Source organism: Triticum aestivum, chromosome 4B (genome assembly GCF_018294505.1).
Source record: "Triticum aestivum cultivar Chinese Spring chromosome 4B, IWGSC CS RefSeq v2.1, whole genome shotgun sequence".
Taxonomy (NCBI): Eukaryota; Viridiplantae; Streptophyta; class Magnoliopsida; order Poales; family Poaceae; genus Triticum; species Triticum aestivum.
In genome coordinates, this window is record NC_057804.1 from 190,674,916 (window position 1) to 190,697,525 (window position 22,610).

General features: G+C 45.4%; 1 pseudogene; it reads right to left on the bottom strand.

The window, feature by feature from the left end:
* Positions 1-627: 627 nt before the first annotated feature.
* The window catches only part of LOC123090055 (uncharacterized), a 76,654-nt pseudogene continuing 54,671 nt past the window's right edge, over positions 628-22,610 (bottom strand).

Here is a 22,610-nt window from a genome sequence, read left to right on the forward strand (position 1 = left end):
AGTTGCACAGTGGCACATAAGCAGTTGCACTGTAGAATATAAGAATTTGCACAGAGTGCATTATCTTTATTGATTTTAATTTTATGTGACAAATTTTCTGTTCTTACCCATCGCAGTAACGAGTGTGGGCTGTTCGCACTGCTTAACGCCACCGAGTGGAACGGTAGCCAACTTCCCAACTACGAACCCAAGGAAGTACTCAACATCAGGAAGAAGCTGGCATATGACTGGGTTACCAACATGCACAACAGCGCCCCATGGAGGAAGTTGCTGAGATACGACAAGGACTAGGTCAGTACTCTCTTTCTTTCTCTGCTCCATGGAGGTAGTTGCTGGTTTGCACAATTTTTAAGCATATTTTGTAGTTGCACACTAGTAGCAATTCCGTTTGCAAGTCAATGTCATCACTTTTGTTTGATACATTAGGAGCACTGGACATACAATTGTTCAACAACTAAATATTTAACCAGTTGCCAACAAAGGCACAAATAGCAACCTTTTTTACACAGTGCATAAATTACATAAAGAGATATCATAGATGCTGAATGTGTCCACTTGGTCCCAATATTGCTAAAAAACATCATTCTTTTCCTTTTTTGTCTCAAAGTTACAAACGATGAAACAGAATCACAGTAGCCTGAGTGGACACACACCAGCAGTGTGCTCTGTAGATTGGCACTGGCTGCATTTGTTTTTCTTCTTTGGGTGTAGCTCCCACGCCGATTTGTACCGTCGACTTTTTGCCCTACCCTTTGTAGTAGACCTTGGAGGATCCCTGGGCACAAAATCATCAGAAGCTTGTGCAGGGGACGCAACCTCCAACGGGGTAGTAGGACCATCACGATCACCTGTGTGATAATCATATAAAAAATTTAGTACCTTTTTTGTTGTGCAACCAGCACTGATGTTCTCTACAACCACACAGCCTATGTTGTGCAACTAACTGGTTGCTGTGTGCAAGTTAAGTTGAAAAAAACACCTGTAGTAGCACGGCCCGTCATGGTACTTGGATTGTAATCGCTTATGGGCAGAACATGACTAACAAGTTAGATTTTTATCTTGATCCTCAAACTAACACAGCGCACACAACTAGGCAGCATGTTCTGTGCAACTGGGCAAGATGATATGTGCAACTGAAGTCACACACCCTAGTTTTGTTGGGAGTTGGGGAAGGTATTTTTACCTCGGTGATGAGCCCCCTGAGTCTTGCCTGTAGGTCCATTGGGAGTAGCACGCAGGGCACTGCTAGTTGGGCCAGGCGGGGGAGGAGGTCTTTGAGGGTTGGCATCACCTATAGCCAGAACAGGACAAATAAGTTAGTTGTGTTATCTTTGATGCTCGAACTAACACAGTGTGCGCAACTAGGTAGCCTGTTTTCTGTGCAACTGAGCACCATGATGTGTGCAACTGGAGTTACATACCTAGTTTGATGGGGAGTTGGGGCAGGTAATTACCTGGATGATGAGGCCCCTAAGTGCTGCCTGTAGGGCCAGGAGATGGAGGATGTCCTTGAGGGTTGACATCATCTATATCCAGAATAGGAAAAACAAGTTAGTTGTGTTATCTCGATGCTTGAACTAACACAGCATGCGCAACTAGGCAGCCTGTTTCTGTGCAACTGGCCACCATGATGTGTGCAACTGGGCACAATGATGTGTGCAACTGAAGTTACACACCTAGTTAGATCAGGAGTTGGGGCAGGTAATTACCTGGATAATGCGCCCCCTTATTGCTATCTGGAGGTGGAGGAGGTCCTCGAGGGTTGCCATCATCTGATGGCCCCGTGACAGCAGTCGGTTTTTTCTTTTTCTTGGACTTGTTCAGGTGGCCGATCTCGGTACGTGCTGCGCGCATATGCTTGTATACAATAGCTTGTGCTGGATCAGAACCACTTGCAAACTTTGCTAGTTTCTGAAAATCGTATATCATGTTCCTCTCCCTTATCTGCTTCTTTGACTGAGGAGGCATTTCATCCGGTTGCTCATAACCAGTCCCTGGCGCACTAGGTACAGCAGTAGGTGTTCACCGTCTTAGCAGGTACCTTTCCGGTATGACATCAACTCCAATATGGGTGAACACCTTGAGGATGTGGCAACAGAGGATGCTGTCCTTGTCCATTTTACAGCACTCACACAAATAGGAACCCTCCTCCACCCTTGCCTGCACCAAGTAGTTTCGAGAACCATATTTGGCAACAAATTCCTGGTTCGGTCTGAGCTCAAATATATCAGCACCAACTTGGAATGCATTATAACGTCCAATCGGCTCAAACTCTTCTCTGAACTTGCGGTAAAGGTCCCTAGTATAGGTTTTGTAAGCTTGCTTCTCTATTGGGAAGTTGGACCACAGCTCAATCTCAAGGTGTTCTGTCCTGTAATCATTACAACCTTCCTTGGCAAGGATGTGGTTCTGGATTTTTTCATATTGCTTGACGAAGTTCAGCATTGAGTTGTGTGGGTTCACATATCTTTTCAGGACGGTGTTGAACCCCTCACTACGCTGTGTAGACCGTAGGAACGGGAAGAACCTGTGCTTGAAGTAGCACGACACCCAAGTTGACCTGTATTCGTACAACTTCTCAAAGTGCATGCGTGTCATAGCCTCGTACTTCACCATTAACCAAACCCAATTCTGCTCAAACTCGTCTATAGTGAAGCTGAAGTCAACACACTTGTTGAAATCATCAGAGAGTCCTGGATTCCGGCACAGTAGCCAACCAACTTTTTCCTGAGCCTTTTTCATGATGTGCCATCGACAACAGCGGTGCACGGTGGTTGGAAAGATGCTCTGTATTGACTGCCTCATTGCACCATCATGATCGGTGATGAAGTTGTCAGGAGGTTTGCGATCCATAGCCTCTAGGAATGCTCCAAACACCCAATCAAAGCTCGATGCCAACTCCTGCCTCACAAACACGCAACCCATCATGAAAGATTGGACATGTAGGTTTATTCCTATGAAGGGCGCGAACGGCATATTGTACATGTTGGTCATGTAGGTGGTGTCAAACGATATGCAATCGTGGTATGCCTCCGCATAAGCTTTTCGAGCTAAGCCATCCACCCAAAATATGTTGACAACTCTGTCCTCTTCATCATATTTCACCTTATAGAAGAAGTCTGGATCGGTTTTTTGTATATCCTTGAAGTGCGCAATTGTCCCAATCAGATCACCCTCCTTTGTGTCATCTCTACGGAAACTTGTACACATATTAGTTATTGCCTTTGGTCTGAATGGCACCATCATCTCAGATCCATAGAACTCTGCCATTACATGCATCATACGTCCTGCATAATACAAAAACAAACAGTGTATCCTTTTTTTAGTTGCACGAATGCGCACATCCAGCTGCTCAGTAATAGGACATGTGTTGGCACAGAAGATAATCGCAGGAAATGGACACCTAGCTGCATATTTTTAAAAACACGTTTGCACTTTTTGCATACAGGACATTGTTTATTTGCACAGTAAAGACAATCTAGTTGCACAACTACACATGAAGTGAAGTCATTTCAGTTGCACACCAGTTGGACAGCAGTTGCACAGTTAAGTCATTTCAGTTGCACAGTAGTACCATAACAGTTGCACACTGGACTGCCTAGAGGAAAACTTAATTCTTTAAGGGATATAGAAAAACACCACACCTGTAGTCAAGTTGCAGTTATACGAGATGCGCAGAAACTCCTTTTCATCAGGTGAGATGCCTTGGTGGGGTCTCAAGTATTTGGATAATGAAGGTTTGTTCACGAGCGGATGATTGTGTTCACGAACAAAGTGCGTCACCTCCCATCGCCCATCTATCAGCTTCACCAACATTTTCGCTTTGCACGGAGTCTGCTTTATTGTCTCGCGTTTGTGCTTCTTCTTCTTCTTCTTACTAGTACCAGCCTCCTCTTCAGCAAATATTGGAGGTTCTTCTTCCATCTCCTCATCATTATCAACAGATTTTGGATCTGGAATAGGGTCCAGGACAGGAGGAGCCTCAGCTCCTCCATCATCAGCTTTGGGCTTCTTGAACTTGTTGCAGCAAAACTGTTGTTTTATCAATTCATTGGTGCGGGGTGTCCATCTAGATGTGTTCATCTTGATAGAGAAACCCATCCGTAGTGCGTAGCTGTTGTAGTGATCCTTAGCAATTTGAAGGCTGTCAAACCTCATGCCAACATAGGGTTCCATAGGTTGAGAACCAGCCTCATCCTCTCCTTCTTCTTCTTGCACAACTCCGTCAACAGCCCCAGCTCCTAGCTCAGTCCTGGTTGGACCAGGAACATTTGCCTCGGTTCCCGTGTCATCTAGAGTATGGCTCTCTGATTGCAAAGACACCACTACAGGGGCACCACGGGTTGATGGCTCGCCTGCCACATTGTCATGGCCCATAGGGTTTCCACCATGACTTGCCTGCGTGTAGTAAACAGATCGAATATTTTCTGTCTAGTTTCCTTGTGGTATGTTGGGTTGCTGCTGATCCGTATCATGAGGAAGCTCATTGAGATCAGGAGGCAACTCCTTGAGATCAAGCATTTTTTTCTTTTTTTGATGCTGCCACACACTCACTGCACATATAAAAAAGAAGAAAGTGATGTCATCAGTTGTTAATCATAGAAAAGAGTGTTTCAAACAACCTAAAAACTTAGTAAATAGGCAGTTGCACACCATTTTATGACAATTTTAGTTCCAAAAGCAACATGTCTGTAGCAGAATCTTTTATTATAACATGCATGCATTTTTTTGTTTTTGCACACATTTGTTATGTTAGTTGCACAGTTTGCAGTAAATAGTTGGTAAGAACTTGACTTCTTTTTACCATAGAGTTTTCTAACTTTTTCCTCTGCTTTTGTTGCAATGATCCGCAGGGTTTCCGTTGGCAAGGAACTTATTCAGATTTTGCTGCACATAATTGGGACACAATTTAATGCTACTTTTTTCAGATGCAAAATTCAGGTGAAAGAAGAAAGAAGAATTTGAGGACAAACTATAGATATATGTTTTTCGTCACCGTTCCTGTTTCTACTTCCAGTATATTTGAACATATTTTTACACTATAGCTTTTCAATAGGTGTGCTACCAGAATATATGTGTGGTACAAGCAATATATGTGTGACTACTTTAATGTGGTTTTATGGCTTCAATAACCTTGTTTATTTATCTGTCGCACATATTGCTGCAGAAGTTGTCGTACTGCAGTTTTTTGGTTTTGGCTAGAATAGTTCTTTGAGTTGGCCAGGATGCATATATCAGTTGGCCAGCATGCAAATTTACTTTGACAGTCAATGTGTTCAATTTTTGCTAGAATAGGTGTTTCAATTTTCCAGGATGCATATATCAGTTTCCAGCTTGCATGTTCAGTTGCAAAGTCCATGTATTCAGTTGGATAGAATAGATGTTTCAATTTTCCTAGGATGCATATATCAGTTGGCCAGCATGCATGTTTAGTTGCACAACCAATGTGTTTAGTTGGCTAAAATAGATGTTTGAATTTTCATGGATCCATATATCATTTTGGCTAGGATGCATGTTCTGTTGCACAACCAATGTATTTAGCTGGCTAGAATAGACATTTCAGTTGGCCAGGATGCATATATCAGCATGCCCAGGATGCATGATCTGTTGTACAGTCAATGTTTTCAGCTGGCTATAATAGACGTTTCAGTTGGCTAGGATGCATATATCCAGTTGGCAAGCATGCATGTTCACTTGGCTAGAATCACGTATTAGTTGGCCAGAAAATATGTCTTAGTTGACTTGTTGAACACATAAAAGGGGCAGGGGAAACACTTTTGAAGCAGCTTATTTAACACATCCAGGTGGGAGAAACTTGTTTGGCATGCATCAAGTAGTTTTTGGCTTGTTTAACACATCCAGCAGTAACATCAAGTAGGCTGGTGTGATGTGCCAGATTCACCTTTTTTTGAAGCAGCTTCTCCATGGATTTGTCCTAGATCCATGGAGAAGGGGGTTTACATATGCAGTAGAAGAAAGGGGGAAGTGAAGAGGGGCATAGGGGGCTTACCTACTTGATGCTGCTACCTGGTATGGCTCTGACCACCCTGCCCTTAGATCTTCTTTTTTGAAGCAGCTTCTTCTTCTACTTTGGGGCTCCCATGGCGACTGTGTAGGAGGAGGAAGAAGGGCTGGGGGCGATTCTATTGGATGTCCCTCCTTCTGGCGTGCAGAAGAAGAAGAAGGCAGCGTGGGAGGGGCTGGGGCATGGGGACGAGCGGGCGCGGGGGCGAGCTGGGGACAGCTGGCCACGTTGGGGGCGATTCTGTTGGTGGACGCTCGATCGGTCTGTTCTGGTGGCCGCTCGATCGGTCGGGATGGTGGCCCCTTTCTTTTCTGTTGCGCGGGGGACAGGGGGTTACCTTTTTCGGCCAGCCGCTCGATCGCGCTAGTGGGCAGCCGGCCACCCACTAGACGCGTCCAATGTATAAACTGGTGAAATATCACACATTAACCTCCTCTTAGATTTGAGCTAAGATCATATGGGTTCGGCCGTGCATGTCCATACACAGTGCATTAGGTTAATGTGCTTGAAGCATAAGGACTCATGACATATTGACGAAGTGCACATGTTGAGTTAAAAATGTGTACATTTGTTTTTTCTATTACGAAACATTTGACGGTGTTTTGTTTTGATCTTAATCAAAATGCTACAGAAGCAAGTCAAGGTTTAGTTACTGTAATTTTACTTACTGCTATTCCACTCTGTTCTCTACAAAGAAAAATAAATTATGGATAAATTGCAGTGATAAGCTATCAAAAAGAGACATACATTTACTTATATTGCTCAATATTCAATTGATCGATTAGTTTTTAGTTACGAAAGTGTGATGTTTCAAAACTAAAAAACGAACTATTGGTTTAGTAATTAATTACAAAACACAACTAAGCATGGAAAGAAGTGGCTAATTGTTTTGGCGTCACCTACTTATACTATTTGTTCCTGTATGCACATTTCTTTCTCTTTTCCAGTTATGTGACATGATTGTCTGAAGTTTAATGCAACCCTCGTAATGTTTCTTGACTAAATGTTTTCTTTATGAGGTTGCATTCGTGCAAACAAGAAAATTCATTGTGCTAGATTGGCCCGCAGGTAATATCAATGTAATATCTCTACTGAGTTACGATAGATGTTCTCAGTCTGTACATCTTCCACTGAAGTACTATTTTTTGTCTCTCACCGATTTGTGGTACAACAATTAGCAACATCAATCTAATCTAATCAAATAAATAGAGGATGCAAGTAGTAGATATTGGATGTAGTTATAATACTTTAAAAGACTGGTGTTGCTACCTTGAGAACTTCTGCAAGTTGTTCTCCTATATGCAAACATATAATTAACATCATATATCCGTATGCAGATAGATGTCATTTCTTCAACTGTGCTTGGCCTCAAAATTACTGATCTATGTACGTGGAGAATAAAAGATAGTTTGAATGTGCAGCTCAATTTAAACCATACCTATTTGGGCCTTCAATGTGTGGATTATATATCATTTGATATTTATGACAATGAGTGAATGCTTCATGCATCAATATATTATACTAGGCTTTTGATTCAAATACGAATTTCTCCAACTATCTTTTGTGCCGAGTGTAGTCTCTTCCTCGCGTTGGGGAGTTCGGATGGTTATCAGAATCAATTGGGGCATGCTCTGAACAACATCACTATTCACATGGTTGAGGTGGCAGAGCAGCTAAGCTAGATGGTGACCTCACCCTAGAGATGGAGGCGAGCCGCAGAGGGCCTTGCTACGGCATTGTGAAGGAAATCAATAATTTCTTATTCCCAGTTTGTTGTTTTTATAATCAGTAGCACCTATATTTACTCAATAAACGAGAAAGTCCGATGCATTGCTCATGATCCCCTTTTGTGGGGTTGTAATCTTGATGAAGAAAGAAATGTATATTTGCGATGTAAAATGTTTCTTTGCCCTTTGGTGGTTTGGCCATGCAAAACACTCAATTATTAAAGAGCATATTTTCTCCTCGCTACTACACAACATATGTTGCTTTACTTTGGTGTTAACCAAACTCTTCTCAACTGAGCTGAGAGCATACCGAATTTAATAAAAAATCCAATACTGATTTGATTCAGAAGCATTTAGGAAGTGCACACAATTTGATGAGCACTAGATGGATGTTAATATCATGGCAATGCTCAAAGTGTATTATTTAAATTTCTTCAATTGCATTCATGTGTGATAAAAATTTGGAGTTTGTTTATGATGATATTATTACTAGCCCGTGTAGGTGCACGGGTTGACGACTAGTTATTATAATTTTTTGAACACCAGACAAATGGTGGAGTACATATGCGAAGAGAAGAGGTGCACGCACGTAGTCGGCCTCCCGCTGTCTCGCACACATGAGTGTTACGTAAAGGCGAAGTTAACAAATAAACCCTAAAACCCTAGGTCCACGATTGTTGCATTCGCGGGTACCGGGTACGTGGTGGAGCACCTTTGTAGGAGTTGATGGTCGGGACCACAAGTGAATGACTTGGAGCGCGGTGGCTCGCCAGTTGCCACAGATCGAGTAGCCACGTTTAAAATATCATTTTTTAGCGGGGTTAAGAGTTCCGATTTTCAATGGCACGTTATAAGTAGTAAGTAGTTTTTAGAACGATTGGTATGGAGAGAAAATGGAATTCATAGTACTACGTACCTCCTTGGCGTGTGGTTGTATGGGTTTATGTTGCGAGATGTTGAACCTGGTAGTTCTAGGGAAAATACTATGGTTTAGATTTAGATGCTAGTTTTCAGTAATCGAAAGGGGAAACCCTTCTTTGATTAAAAAACCACTACCTCCTTTCTGGTTTACTAGTCCCCATCGTACTTTGGGTTAAAGTTTGTCTACGAATTTTACTTGTAAAATATGAATGGAAAACGAGATTTTGTTATACCGAAACAAAAAAGGACTGGAGGGAGTGATTGCTCTAACACGGACGCGACCTCTCATAGCGCAGGCATTGAACCGGCACGCCGGCCAAGAGGGCCGCACTCGCTGCAGGCCCGGCTGAGCACGCCTCCTCGCCGCGTGCAACTAGCTTAAGACTGCCCCGCCTGCCTTCATTGAATCCGCGCGTGTGCCGGCAACACGTCCTTCCGCGAGCCGGCAAGCATTTTAGAACGGAAAAAATGACTAAAATATAATTAATTTATGCATGGTCTTGACTTGTTGTGCTCGCACTGGTAGCAGGAACTAGTAGAGGTTTTTCTTTATTTATAACTCTCCTCACATTTTTTTGGCTTTGAAGTGAATCATGGTTGTGGACATTATGTATGAATGTGCAGATATCTGTGAACATGAGTTTGATGTGGAAGTTGAACTTGGAATGTCGGGCTTGTGCGTGAACTATACCATGTCCAACGCTTCGTCTGTTATTGTTAGGAAAGTAATTGTTGTTATTACATGACCCAAAAAAAACATTTTGTGCCACATCAGTAGATGCACAGACATCACAACATGCATGCTGACTGGATAAACATTTGAACCTAGCTATTATGAAGGAAATTTTGTATTGACAACAGTTTTAGATAGCAGGAGACGCCTAGCCTGCTCTGCCTCTGCTAGCTTATTTCTGGCTTCTTCCATCTCTTCTTTGGCTTGGGTGAAGAGAGCATTTGATTGCTCTTTTCGCTTCTTCAGGAACTCGGCTACATTCTCAAGGGCTGCTGCATGCTTTCTTTCAGCCTTTACTAATGCCACGAGGACACGAACAGCTGACGACTCCACCTGGCTTGTGTGTAATCCAGCATCATCTGGGAATTTGCACCTTGTGTCTAATCCAGCATGATTAGGGAACTGGCACCTTGTGTGTAATCCAGCCTCATTTTGGAAACATGATCTCGAGGTTGACCATACTTCCCTCCTCGCAGGAACTGCATCCTGACATGAAGTTACTTCTTTTTTAGATCAATACTCAGAGAAACCTAGATCCATTTAGTAGAAGCTAGATAAATAGAACTCGGAGAAGTGAATTCAAAAGGAAAAGAAATATAAAAATAGACTACAAGGTGAGAATACCCACTTCCTACATCAAGTTAAAAACGAAAGCATTAGGACGATTAAGACTCTTCTTATTACACATCGAAGAACACCATGCTTAATAGAAACAAAAACAACAACATATACACATCGAAGAACACGAGGCTAAACGAAAGTAATTGAAAGGGTGTTACTTACCAAAGCTCGTTTTACAGGTTCAATGCAACTCCTCTTTAACTTGCCACGCTCCTTGAAGATGTCCCGAATATCCCGTGTTTGGTCTTCATTGCTCCTTTGCATGTTCACACTCGTGGTTTTAAAATCTCAACATGGCAAGAAAAATACTACTAGTAATACTCGCGCATCTTGTGGGCAACATTAAAGCACTCGCCTGCCATGTTAGAGCATCTCCAACAGAATCGCAACGCGTGGCGCTTTAAAAAAGCATTTACACCGCTGAGATCGAGAAGTAGATACTAGAGAGTAGAGGATAGTTCTCAACATAGATAGATAAAAAAAGATAATTCAACTACTCCTCGTCGTCCGACTCCTCCTCGGTGATGTCCTCCTTCGACATCTTACTGTAGGCATGAAGATACCGATCGTCGTCGGATTTCCAGGGCAACGCTGCTCCTAGCCTCATGTTGAATTGAGCGTCTGCTTTTCGCCTACGCTTGTCCTCGCGATAAGCGGCTCGCTCCGCCCTCCTCTTATCCCTCTCCGCCCTCCTTTGCGCGTAGAACTCGCGCTCGTTGATGATGTTCTACAGGAAGTGTTGGTGCCACAACGCCATGGCTTCCTCGTCCATCTCGGCGATGCCGAGACGGTGCTCCCGCCTCCGGTTTTCGCGACAATCCTCGTCGGTGCTAAGCCGCGGCAGAGGCGCGAGCTCCTGCGCCCGCTCCCATGTCGGCACGTTGGGGAAGTTCAATGTTCTATGAGGCCACCGGAGGTGCCACGCCGCCGCGTCGTACGCGCGGGCGGCCTCGTTGGTGGTGTCGAAATTGCCGAGGCCGAGGCGCATCCCGTGGAACCGGATCTCGGCGGAGAAGCCGCCGGAAGGGCGCGCGCGGATGCCGCGGTATCCCCAAGTTTCCCGGCAATGCGGCGGCATGGTGGCACAACGGCGGCGAGGCGAAAAAGAGCGGGGAGAGAGCGGTGGCGAGGCACAGAGCGGTGGCAAGGCACAAAGCGGTGGGAGGGAGTTGGATTTTATAAAGCGCGCCGGACGCCACGCGCCAAAACTAGCGCACGCCCGGCCGCTTTTCCCCGCGCGCGTGCGATCCTTTCCCGACGTCTCTGCTATCTCTACTCTCTTCCCGACGTCTACTTTTTTTTCTCTATACTTTTTTTTCTTGCAATATAGGCCGTCCGATTTATATCTGACAGATAGGAAGGAAACAAATGGGAATTTTGCGAAAAGATACCCATACCCCTCTCCAGATTTGCAAATAAGGCCTTACCTCATTCATCCTTTTCTCCCACAAGATAAACTACTCATACAAATGCATCTTGATGCGTGCAACGCATGGGCATCTTGCTAGTTCTAAAAACCTTTCCATCATTTGCCACACTACTGGTTGCAGATAAAAAACCTACCCAAGCACAGCGCGGTACAAGAGCGACGCACAATTACAAGCTGATATTCTGTTGGACAATGGAGGCTATAACTAATTACTTTTACGGGAACAATAGCACCCAGGAAAATTGAAGGGTAGGTATGAACAAAATTGGAATTGCACATGTATTGCTAAGTGATTCAATACACACATTACCAATCAAGGAGGAGAACGATGGTCGCGGCGGCCTCTGTGAGTCATGGTCGGCAACGGGAGTCAGTTCATTGTCCACGATGGTGGTACTTCTGCGCTTGGCGTCAGCTTTCGGGAAGCAGATCCGAGACCGTGGAAGAGGCTCCATCTATGACGACGACGGTGGACCGGCTCCAGTGCGGCATACGAGGTCGTCGATGAGGCAGATGCGCTGCGGTGGACGAGTGCGCCGATGTAAAGGGGAGGAGCACGAAGGCTGTGGTGCCGTGGAGAAGTCTATTTTGCGGTGGGGATAGAAAATGGGGAGTATTCAGGTGTACTACTCTGGGTGCCGGGGTGGGGTTGGCTAGGTAGGGTGAACCTGAAGTTACGAAAACAGCCCCCTACCAAGCGTCATCCGTAGGCCTGTTCCGAAGGCTATGATGGTAACTTCCCACTACTCGAATCAGGGTCACGGGAGATTTTCCCGCCGACCTCAAAATTTTGTGACACTGGACTCCCCGTGTGGCGTGTTGAGTGATTCGGCTAAGCAACTAGCGAGTAGTAGTAGTAAACTCTGCATATTAGGTTTGACCGAAGTCAAACTTCCTAAAGTCTGACCAAGTTTATATAAAAATATAAACATTTACCATAACAAATATGTATGATGTGAAAGTACATTCAATAATGAATCTAATGGTATTTATTTGTTATTGTATATGTTAATATTTTTTGTTATAAGCTTTCTGGGAGTTTACAAAACTTGACTTTGACCAATGCTAATACGTGGACTTAAATAAAAACGGAGGGAGTACACATTTGTTTTCTTAGTTTGTAGTGAACTAATCATTTTTTGAAATTGTGAAATAAATATATTAGGCTATTTACTTCGAATGTAATGGTCTATACAATTCAGTAGTTACAATCATTGTCGAATCCCAAGATGTATACAAGGTCTATAGTACTTCATAACATGCTCAAACTCACATAATCCCAGTCAAATGAGAATCTAAATGCATTTCATAGTTATTACTTTGTAGGATGCAACAAAAACAACCAAAACTCTACATCGGCCATTATAGAAGCAACATTTTGACATATCCTAATGTGTGAATGAAACATGCAGAGAGAGCTTTTGAAGATGGAGCAGATAGGGCAGGAAAGATTGTATGTATGTGGATGAGAGAGTAGGAGACAAACCCAACGAGACAGAGAGAGAGAGAGAGAAAGAGAAAGAGAGAGGAAGAAGTTAGGTCTGTGAGAAAGATGGAGACATGTAATATACGTGAGATGCGTGTGCATCTAGATTCTGTATACGTGGAAGGAGAAGAGACAACATGTTTGATGAGAGAGCTGGAAAAACATGGACGAGAGGGGAAGGATCTCATGGGTTGAGGGATTGACAATTTTGTGCGGGGGAGAGAGGGATTGGTAATTTTGTGCAAGAGAGAGAGAGGGTGGGGGAGGAGTCAGTCAGCCGTCGTCACATCACCCTGCTTCCAAATGACCCCACATTCTCTAGCGCGGTGTGGTCGCCGTCTTCGATCTGCTCGATGCCCTCTTTGAAGATTGAGGTGTTGTGCATGTTGGGGTGCAAAGAAGCACAAGCGAGAGTGGTCGCCGTATAACCTTGGATGGGGATGAATTGTGTGCTCGGGGGAGTGTGTGTGTGTGTCTTGTGTTGTGTGTGTGTGTGTGTCAGGTATTGAGCGAAAACAAACCTAAGGAGAGAAATGGGTATTCACGAAGAGATTGTGTGGGCCTTGAGGTGGGCAGGGGACGAGTGAGGGTGTCAAAATGTGCGCGTTGATACATGTGTTGCATACGATCGTGCGAGGGATGGACCAATCGAGAGAGATGGTTGTTGTGTTACGGATGCTCCTCTCTCTCTTTGTCTCTCTCTCTCTCTCTCACACACACACACACACAAGTAAACTAGAAGACCGTTCTCTCATGTATACACAACGTATCGGCATCTGTCTATGTCTCACTCATGCATGATCATTTGCACATTCACACCTCTCTATGTCTGTATCACACGCACACCGTCTCCACATTGCCCTTCCGCTACAACACACATATGGACACATACACACGTTCTCTCTCAGTCACACACACAAAATAAGTATTAAAAAAACTAGGGCGCACCTAAAACGTCCAAATCCAAATAAAAACAAACTCGAGCTAAATTCAAATATATGGAAATATTGCAGCGTCAAGAACTTTCCCAGGAAAAAAGTTGAGTAATATTCAAGGATTGTTTTCACACACAAAAAAAAGTTCGGTGGATGTCCTTCGAGTGCGACACGGTGACGCACCATTCGATCGACCGCGCGGCCGCGGTTCACGCGCTTACACATGATTCCATATCGTGGCTGTGGTATTAACTTCAATTTTTTAAATAAAAGCGCTGCCTAAGTCTAATGTTTACGTGTACTAGTACGGTTTTCTTTTAAGTTTGACCAACCTTATATAAAACTAAAGTAAGCTCCCATACGCGCACTCATCAATATGTCGCCGCCGTTACGCATGCCGGTGCCCGCCTGCTCCGGCCAACAATTTCTTGCCCATCACCGCCGTGTCGCCGCCATCCCTGTGCCATGAAGCCGAAGGCTCGCTCGCTCACGTCGTCTGCAGTCCCTCCTCGCCATGCCGCCGCGCTGCCAAGCACGTGAGCAGCTGGTGGAGCCGCGTCTATGCACGCAGCGTACGAAGAGGAGGACGAACGCATGCTCCAGCATGCCGGTGAGGAGGTACTAGCGTGTCATTGTCGTCTCCGCCCGCGCGGAGGAGGCGCGCATGGTGGCTGTCGCGGCGGAAGCCAGTCGCGCGCGCGTCGAGCCCGCAAACTGGGTGCGGATGCGGAATCTACCTTCGAGACCTTGAATGCCACGTGGATCCTGCAATCTGAAGGAGCAATTTGGGTCAGTCAACTCATGTGAGCCGTTTGATGCAACATGGATGGCTAGAAGGGCTTCTTCCACCTCTTCTGCCGTCTTCTTCCTTCGCTTCGTCGAACTTATTTCACAAATCGACTGACCCAAATTATACTACTAGTACGAACGTATTAAGTACAGTAGGAACACGAAGATACGAGCAGTAGTACCAACTGCAAGAAGAACAGTAGTAAGACATAGTACTAGTACTACTCTACATACTAAAGAGTTCAAATAACGAGAAAGAACATAAACATAGTTCTGCTGGGGCCTCAGCACAACACACCCTTGAAAATAAACTAAGCAACTAGTACGCTTGACACTGCAGTAGAACCAGCATGAGCGATGGCACTGCCACCTACTCGGAGTCCGAGTCCACGTCCTCGACTTCGTCCTCGTCCCTCTTCCTCTTCCTCTTCGCCGATGCTTCTTTGCTTGAACCAGACACTGGGCTCTGCCTCTTCATCCAACCCATGTAGATATTTAAACAAAGGTAGGCATCCATTGCTGCGTACAGGATGTGATCTTCATCTAATGTCTTCGACTCCCATGCATGATGAAACTCGTGATGAGGTTTCTTCAGTTTAGCGTACGAAGGATCAATCATGGCTGCTGCCAGGGTCAGCATTGAAGGTTGAGAGGAGGACACCAGGCTTGCCTTCTGGAGATCGAAGGGCTGGCCTACAATGAGACCTATCCGATGCAGGATATCCCTGTCGTTCTTAAAGCCTACAATAATGAATTTCACTCTTTTGTCCTTGAGGAAGTTCTTAAAATCCTGGCACTCAACGTCGGCATGGCATATGTGGTAGACCAAGCAAACGTTATGTACGCAAACCTAGATCACGGCGGGCTTCTTCCTCTCTTCGTCCTTTAGATCCTTCTCTCATCCCACGACTGTGGTGTACTCAACATCTAGCCCAGCGACCCACTCATCCGTTGAACTGTTGAACATGCGTAGGAAGCGAGCAAGCCATGCTTTCACCGTTGCGGATCCACGTGTGTAGATGACGATGAACTGATCGCCGGTGATGGCTCTAACCTGGTACTCAGCAGCGTCCATGGAGATTTGGGAGGCCATGGATTTTGGAGGAGGGTTAGGAGAAGTTGAACTGTTGTACCCTGCAAAAACTGGGAGCGAACTAATGTGAAAGGATGGGACGACTGGGAGCAAACTGTTGTGAGGTAGAAGACGGGGACGAGTAGAGCGTGCGAACGGCATGGGGTTGCTAGCTTGCCCAGTGGATAAACGGCTGCAAGCCCCCAAAGAGTTCTTGAGAACTATGCGGGACCCACTAGATGTCATGTCTACTAGACCCATATCGTAGGCCTGACGGTATAGCTTCTGCCTATTCGCACGCCATGCCGGCGCGTGGATGTAAATTCACTTAATTCCGTCAACCGTCGCGCCTCCCACGACATTCGCCTCCCTCGTGCGGTTGCGCCCTTTGAGACTTCGACCGGCTATAAATGAGAAATTTTTTTGCCTACTCCACATGCATGATACTCCCTCTGGTCCTTTTTACTCCCGTCAACCGTTTGAAAAGTGTTTGACCAAATATATACTTTTTTTGAACACGACCATATATTAATTAACCAGCCACACCAGTACACTCATTCGATACAATATTCACCACACAGGGCGGTACGTTATTTACAAGAATACCATATAATCTATTGTCAAAGCTATACTTAGCGATTAAGTGTGCCACCTTATTGGCCGAACGGCTAATCTTTGACAATTGAAGATTGTTGATCAACTTCGAGATGCTCAATGCTTTCATCTTCAGGTCACGCATAGCAGACCTGTCATAGTCCCCCGATGCAAGAGACGCTACCACAAAAGCGCAATCAGTCTCTAAAATTACAGGATTATAAAGAGAAATACCTATGTAGAGACCGACAATGCAAGTCCTAAGCTCCACTTCCTCCACGCTTTGACAGGCATCAATGAAATCCCACGACCAAATTTATACTAAAAATATCAATATCTACAATACTGATTATAATGAGTATAAGAACTACGTTTTATAATGAGTGTAAAAATATTGATTTGACATTGTGAATGTTGATACTCCCTCCGTCTAGGTGAGTAAGTCATCCTAGGCTGTGCACCGTGACCAAGGAGGAGGGGAAAACGAGAGACATTAATGTTTATTTGCTAATTAAATAGTATTGCATGCAATGAACTAACCACTTCATGTCATGTTTGATAGTCTCAGGTCATTAAAAGCATGCACACCCTCATCTCTTATTGGTTGATATGTCAAGAAACAAGAAACGAGATAGAAGTTAATGCACCGCGCCTACGTGTTTTGGGATCATTTGGTTTTCGTAAGATGACTTACACACCTAGCTATTAGAGTATCACTACCTCCCTTCTAGTTTAAAGGGCTCGACTCAAAAATTTCACCTACTCTTAGCAAGATAGTAGAGGCGGTGGAATAGTTTTTGAAGTCTGCAAAAGTACTCAACTAATGTTGTCGTTCTTCACAAAAAATGTGTTTACCAATGCATGCATGAACACTAGTTACTCTAACCCCCCTCTCTTCTTTAATTCTTTGCCACATCAGCATGTTTGCTATTCCCGTGTGCATGATACCAGCTAAGATACCATCATTATAGCCAGCCTTAATCATCGCATGCAATAATGTAGTGCACCTTGAAATATGAACATGTGTGGGGCGTGTATGTTTTTAATGACTTGAGACTATACCTAGCCCGGCATGCAAGATGACTTATTATGCACCGTTCCCCATACCTGCAGGAAGCCCGTTTGTCTCCAAATCTTTTCCTCTCCATGTGTGGAAACAATATGTCTGCCAAACTCTCCTTCTCCCTCCGGCGGTCCCACCACTCCACCCCGTGTGAAAAAATCTGCATGCATGACTCTCCTCCCCCCACGCTCGTCTAATCCGTTGTGACCAGCAATATTTCCACCCCTTCGCTCCCCAGTAATTTACTCCAAAAAATATGCCCATGTAGCTTTTACTTCACTTCAGGTGCATTGGGTCACTGACATACGGGCCCAGTAGTGTACTGGCCCACATGTCAGTGACGCAACTGGACCTGCAGTTAAGTCAGTGCAGCTCAGTCCATATCTTACGTAGGTGTGCCATTGCTCGCTATAAATACTGCGCCTCCCACGACATCGCTATCTCCTCCCCCTCACGTTCACGTTCATCGCTATCTCCTCCCCCTCCCTCTCACGTCGACCACCATGGCATCGCCCCTCCCAAGCCCTAGGAGCCCCTCGCTGCACCGCGCGGACGGTCACTCGTCGCCGTTTTGTTCCTCGCCGCCACTAGTCGAGGAGGATGCATCAGTGTTCCACTCCTCGCCGCTACGCGACGCGTCGCCGTACCGTTCCTCGCCGCCACTAGTCGAGGAGGACGCGTCGGTGTTCCGCTCCTCGCCGCGACGCGACGCGTCGCTGTTCTGTTCCTTGCCGCCACTAGTCGAGGAGGACACGTCGGCATTCCGCTCCTCGCCGCGACGTGTCGAGGTGGATGCATCGGTGTTCCCAATATCGCCAGCACGCGCGTCAGAGGACGCGTCGGCTCCCTGCTATGAGGAGAACGCCACGCCGCCCCCCGAGCCCCCCGGCCTTGAGGAGCTATGGAAAGAAATGGATGTCGCCTTGTGGGAGGCTTTGCCTCCAGCAGAGCGCGCCAAAATAGAGGCAGAGAAGAAGGCCGAGGAAGAGAAGCGCACCGCGCAACAAGCTTTCTGGGAGATCTATGTCGTGTCCGAGAGAGTAAAGCAATTGGTTCTTTTGCAAAAGGCTCGTGCGAGGGCCGTGAGGGTGGCGGAGGACGCCTGTGCCAACGCCCTGAGTGCAGTCGGGCCGAAGCGCCTCATCTGTGCTTGGCGGTACGTGGACCGGGTGCACGCTTCGAGCCAGGAGGAGTACCTGTTGGCGCCGGATCACCACACCGGTGAGATCGCGCTCGCCCGCCGGCAAGCCGCCAATCAGCATCTCGCGAGTTGCGAGGCTGAGGAAGAGGCGTTGTGTCGGTGTGCTGGTAAACGGCCGCGCACCATGGCACCCGTGGCGCGCCGCAAGCGCTCCTGCGAGCGCCGTGGCTTTTAGGAGGAGTATAATTTTTGTTTCGTAAGGCTATCTCATTAGTTTTGGGACGCAAATGATAAATCCTGAACGTTCAGGAATTTTTAGCGTCCTTAATTAAGTATGTAAAAGGGAAAGTTTGGAAACGTTGTGTATTATTACGCATTTTGCAAGTACGTGCATATAGCACAAACTTTACTATATACTATCGGACTACACGTCCCTCTCGATATATGCTTGCAGACTGTGCTACTCCCTCCGTCCAGGTCAATATGTCATCTGTGGTTGTGCACGGTGACCAAGGAGGGAAGACTTGTACACCTAGACGGAGGGAGTACTACTATTACTTATGTACGTGCAAATGCACGTTTTAACATTACGATGCGGTTTTTGTAAAAGTAGAAAAACAACACTAGTCAAGCTTGTGAAACGATTCAATGCAAAACAAATGCAAAAATGCTCGTTTGATTGTTTACTTTTAGCTTCCTTCTCTGTGGTTATTTCTCTGTCGTACTTTGTATGGAGTATCTCATTGGTTGGAAAGGCATGCAAATTTCCAAACCGCTTCCTACACCCTGTATCGAATTTTTTGCCTAACAAGTTGTGCCGTGCAATTGGAATTCCAACTTGAGTACTACTACTAGTAGGAGTACCAGGGGCCAGTTCTTTTAGGCTTCTAGATTAGTAATCCCATAACTACTACCTCCGTTCTAGTTTACTGGTCCCCATTGGAATCTGTGTCAAATTTTGATCATAAATTTAACTAATGAAATGTTAGTGCATGTCACATGCACTACTCCATCCGTCTAGGTGAGTAAGTCATCTTAGGCTGTGCACCGTGACCAAGGAGGAGGAGAAAACGAGAAACATTAATGTTTATTTGCTAATTAATAGTATTGCATGCAATGAACTAACTACTGCATGTCATGTTTAATATCTCAAGTCATTAAAAGCATGCACACTCTTTATCTCTTATTGGTTGATATGTCAAGAAACAAGAAACGAGGTAGAAGTTAATGCACCGCGCCTAAGTGTTTTGGGATTATTTGGTTTTCATAAGATGACTTACACACCTAGATGCACCGCGCCTAAATGTTTTGAGTAACATTTTATTAGTTAAATCTTTGGTTAAAATTTAGCACAAATTACAATGGTGAGGAATAAACCAGGACGGAGTAGTAGTTTAGAAGGCCAAATAAATGAGTGAGGCGCCTTATTGTTACTCTCCATAGTGACTAGTCTCGTGGGAAAAGCTGGGGAAGCCACCAAAAGAACTGGCCCTAGGAGTAGTAGCTAGGGATCGGGTGTGGGAGATGAACCGGAGAAAGTAAATGCAGAGAGATGAAATGCAAAAAAGACGGAGGGATGTGATGGTTGCTTGTCCATTTATTTTACCAGGCCACTTATTACTGGGAGTGGTTGGGTTTTGTGATATGACGACTTACTACCGCGCCACGAGCGGGGTGAGAGGTGAGACTCCCGTGCAGCGCCACCCTCTACACTTGTACTACATCGGTCGTGGTTTATTAGTCCCCCATTGAATTTGACTGAATATTTAACTGACAAAATGTTAGTGCATGTCAACAAAAACTATATTGTTGGATTCGTATTTGGACATAGTTTTGAATGATATAATTTTAGGTGACATGCATCAGTATTTCTCGTACTATATATAATGTTAGTTCAATTTTTGGTCGTACTAATATATAGCAGTAAGGTGCCCGTGCGTTGCACCGAAGAGTGAAAAGCATTGATCGGGGAGTTGTTTATTTTGACAAAGGATGTGGGGGTCATCTCATGTGTAACGGGTATCGATATGTTTCTTCGGATATTATCTCATCTCTAGAGCTCACAAACATCCGGGTGAAATAGATAAAAAGGTATCTTTTGCAAACAAAAGCGTTCAACTATTCAACCTGCATCCAAAACTTGTGAAGAAATAACACTTATTGTGCTTTGCAAGAAATGATCTTTAAGAATTAGTTTTTGAGTATTGATTGTTATACATGTTGGCTACAGATGACATGGCACTTTCTTATAGTCAACAGTTGGCTATACTATTAAGTAATATTAACCATGCCCTTATACACCTATACAAAGGGATTAAATCAGGATGACTTGCAAGGGGGCAGAGGAGATGTAAGAAATGGTTCATCGTAAGTCTTTCACCAGTACTGTAGTAAAAATCCATACATGGAAGATTCTAGACTAAACCATAAATGGATAAACTTTTATTCATGTGCGATACTCCAATAGAGCAAGATCCTGCATGGAAGTCTCCACATGCTTAGACAGCGGATTACATTGAGTGAAGACTAATGATCAACATTTAACTTGATAATGCGTATTTTTTTAGAAGAACAGGGAGGCTCCTCCCCGGTTCCATTATCAAATGAAACCCAAAGTGTCTTACATCAGCTCACTGAGAGGAGCAGTTCAAAGGAAGGATTGCGGCGAAAGCCACTCAAGTTTAATGACGAGCTTACAGAATCAAAAGCGGCAAAGACACGGGCCATAAGCGCCCACACACACACTAAATGTTTTCTAAGTGCACTTGATAATGCGTATGTCCAGGTGAACCTCCTTGGAGTCCCCGTGCACCGCGTCGGCGGGTAAAGGATGCCATGGGTTTTCCAAGTCCACATTGGCGGGATAGTCCCAGCTCCCCAGAATCCAAGTCCGTCCGATGAGGCCGGTGTCGCCGCCCACGCGACCCGGAGGGGTAGTAACATTGACCACACACCCGTACATCTGCCTCGTGTCAGTGTCAGCGTCAGCGGCGACGCCCCTGACGCACATTACAGAGACGGGGCGGTGGCCTGCACGGGCCTCACCGGTGCCCATGATCAAGAGGAAGACGCTGTCGTCCTCCTACGAGACTAGCAGGCGGCGGCGATCCTCCAGCGACTCCGGCATGGTGAACCGGTAGCACGTGCCGTACTTGATGTTCTCCGCCAAGGGCCAGCAGTGACCGCTGCACGCATCCGTGAGGTGATGCACCATGTCTGCCGGCGAGCCACAAAACGGCATCGGGCACTCATAGCAGTGGACGAAGGGCTCCTTGGAGGCATCGACCAGGCCGTCCATGAAACGGGAGTGGCTGTAGGGGATGTTGCGCCAGTTGAATATATGAGCAAGTTAATACGAGATTTAATCCGAATAAGCACAAAATAAATCATGACGGCTATAACAGAGATGAAACTAATCATGTGGACTAGCATAGTAGTAGGATACAGAGTAGAAACATGAATTCTACCATGATTTTGAATAGGAAGGACAGAAATACATACGGTGCAATGGGAGCAGCACCGTTGGCGTTGAGGTTGTCGCCCATGTCGTTGAGGAAGAGGTTGCCGAGGTTGGGGAAGAAGTCGTCGTCAGTGAAGTCGTGGCTGCCAGCAGTCGCGAGAGTGCGCTCCCCAGATTTCAACAGCAACCGCCGAATGGAGCGCAGGAGGGAGTGGCTGTAGGGGACGTTGCGGCCGCCGAATGGAGCGCAGGAGTAGCACACGAAGCAATAGATGGTGTCCTTACTAGTACTCCCTAGTCTCTATCTATCTATATCTATATATATATCTACTTATCTACTCTTATAGAAAACCGAGTTGGTGATGATGGTATGCCTGCCATCTTGTAATATAGACCGTCCGATCTATATCTGACGAATAGAAAGCCAACTATGACAATTTTACAAAAGATACCCGCACCTCTCTCCACATTTACAGATAAGGCCTTGCCTCGTTCATCCTTATCTCCCACAACCTCGTGCTCCTCCCTATGTCTCTATCTCTACTACTCTTTTTTATAAAAAATCGAATAGTGTTGTGCCGTCCGCTGCACGCCCGGCTGAACACGCCTCCATC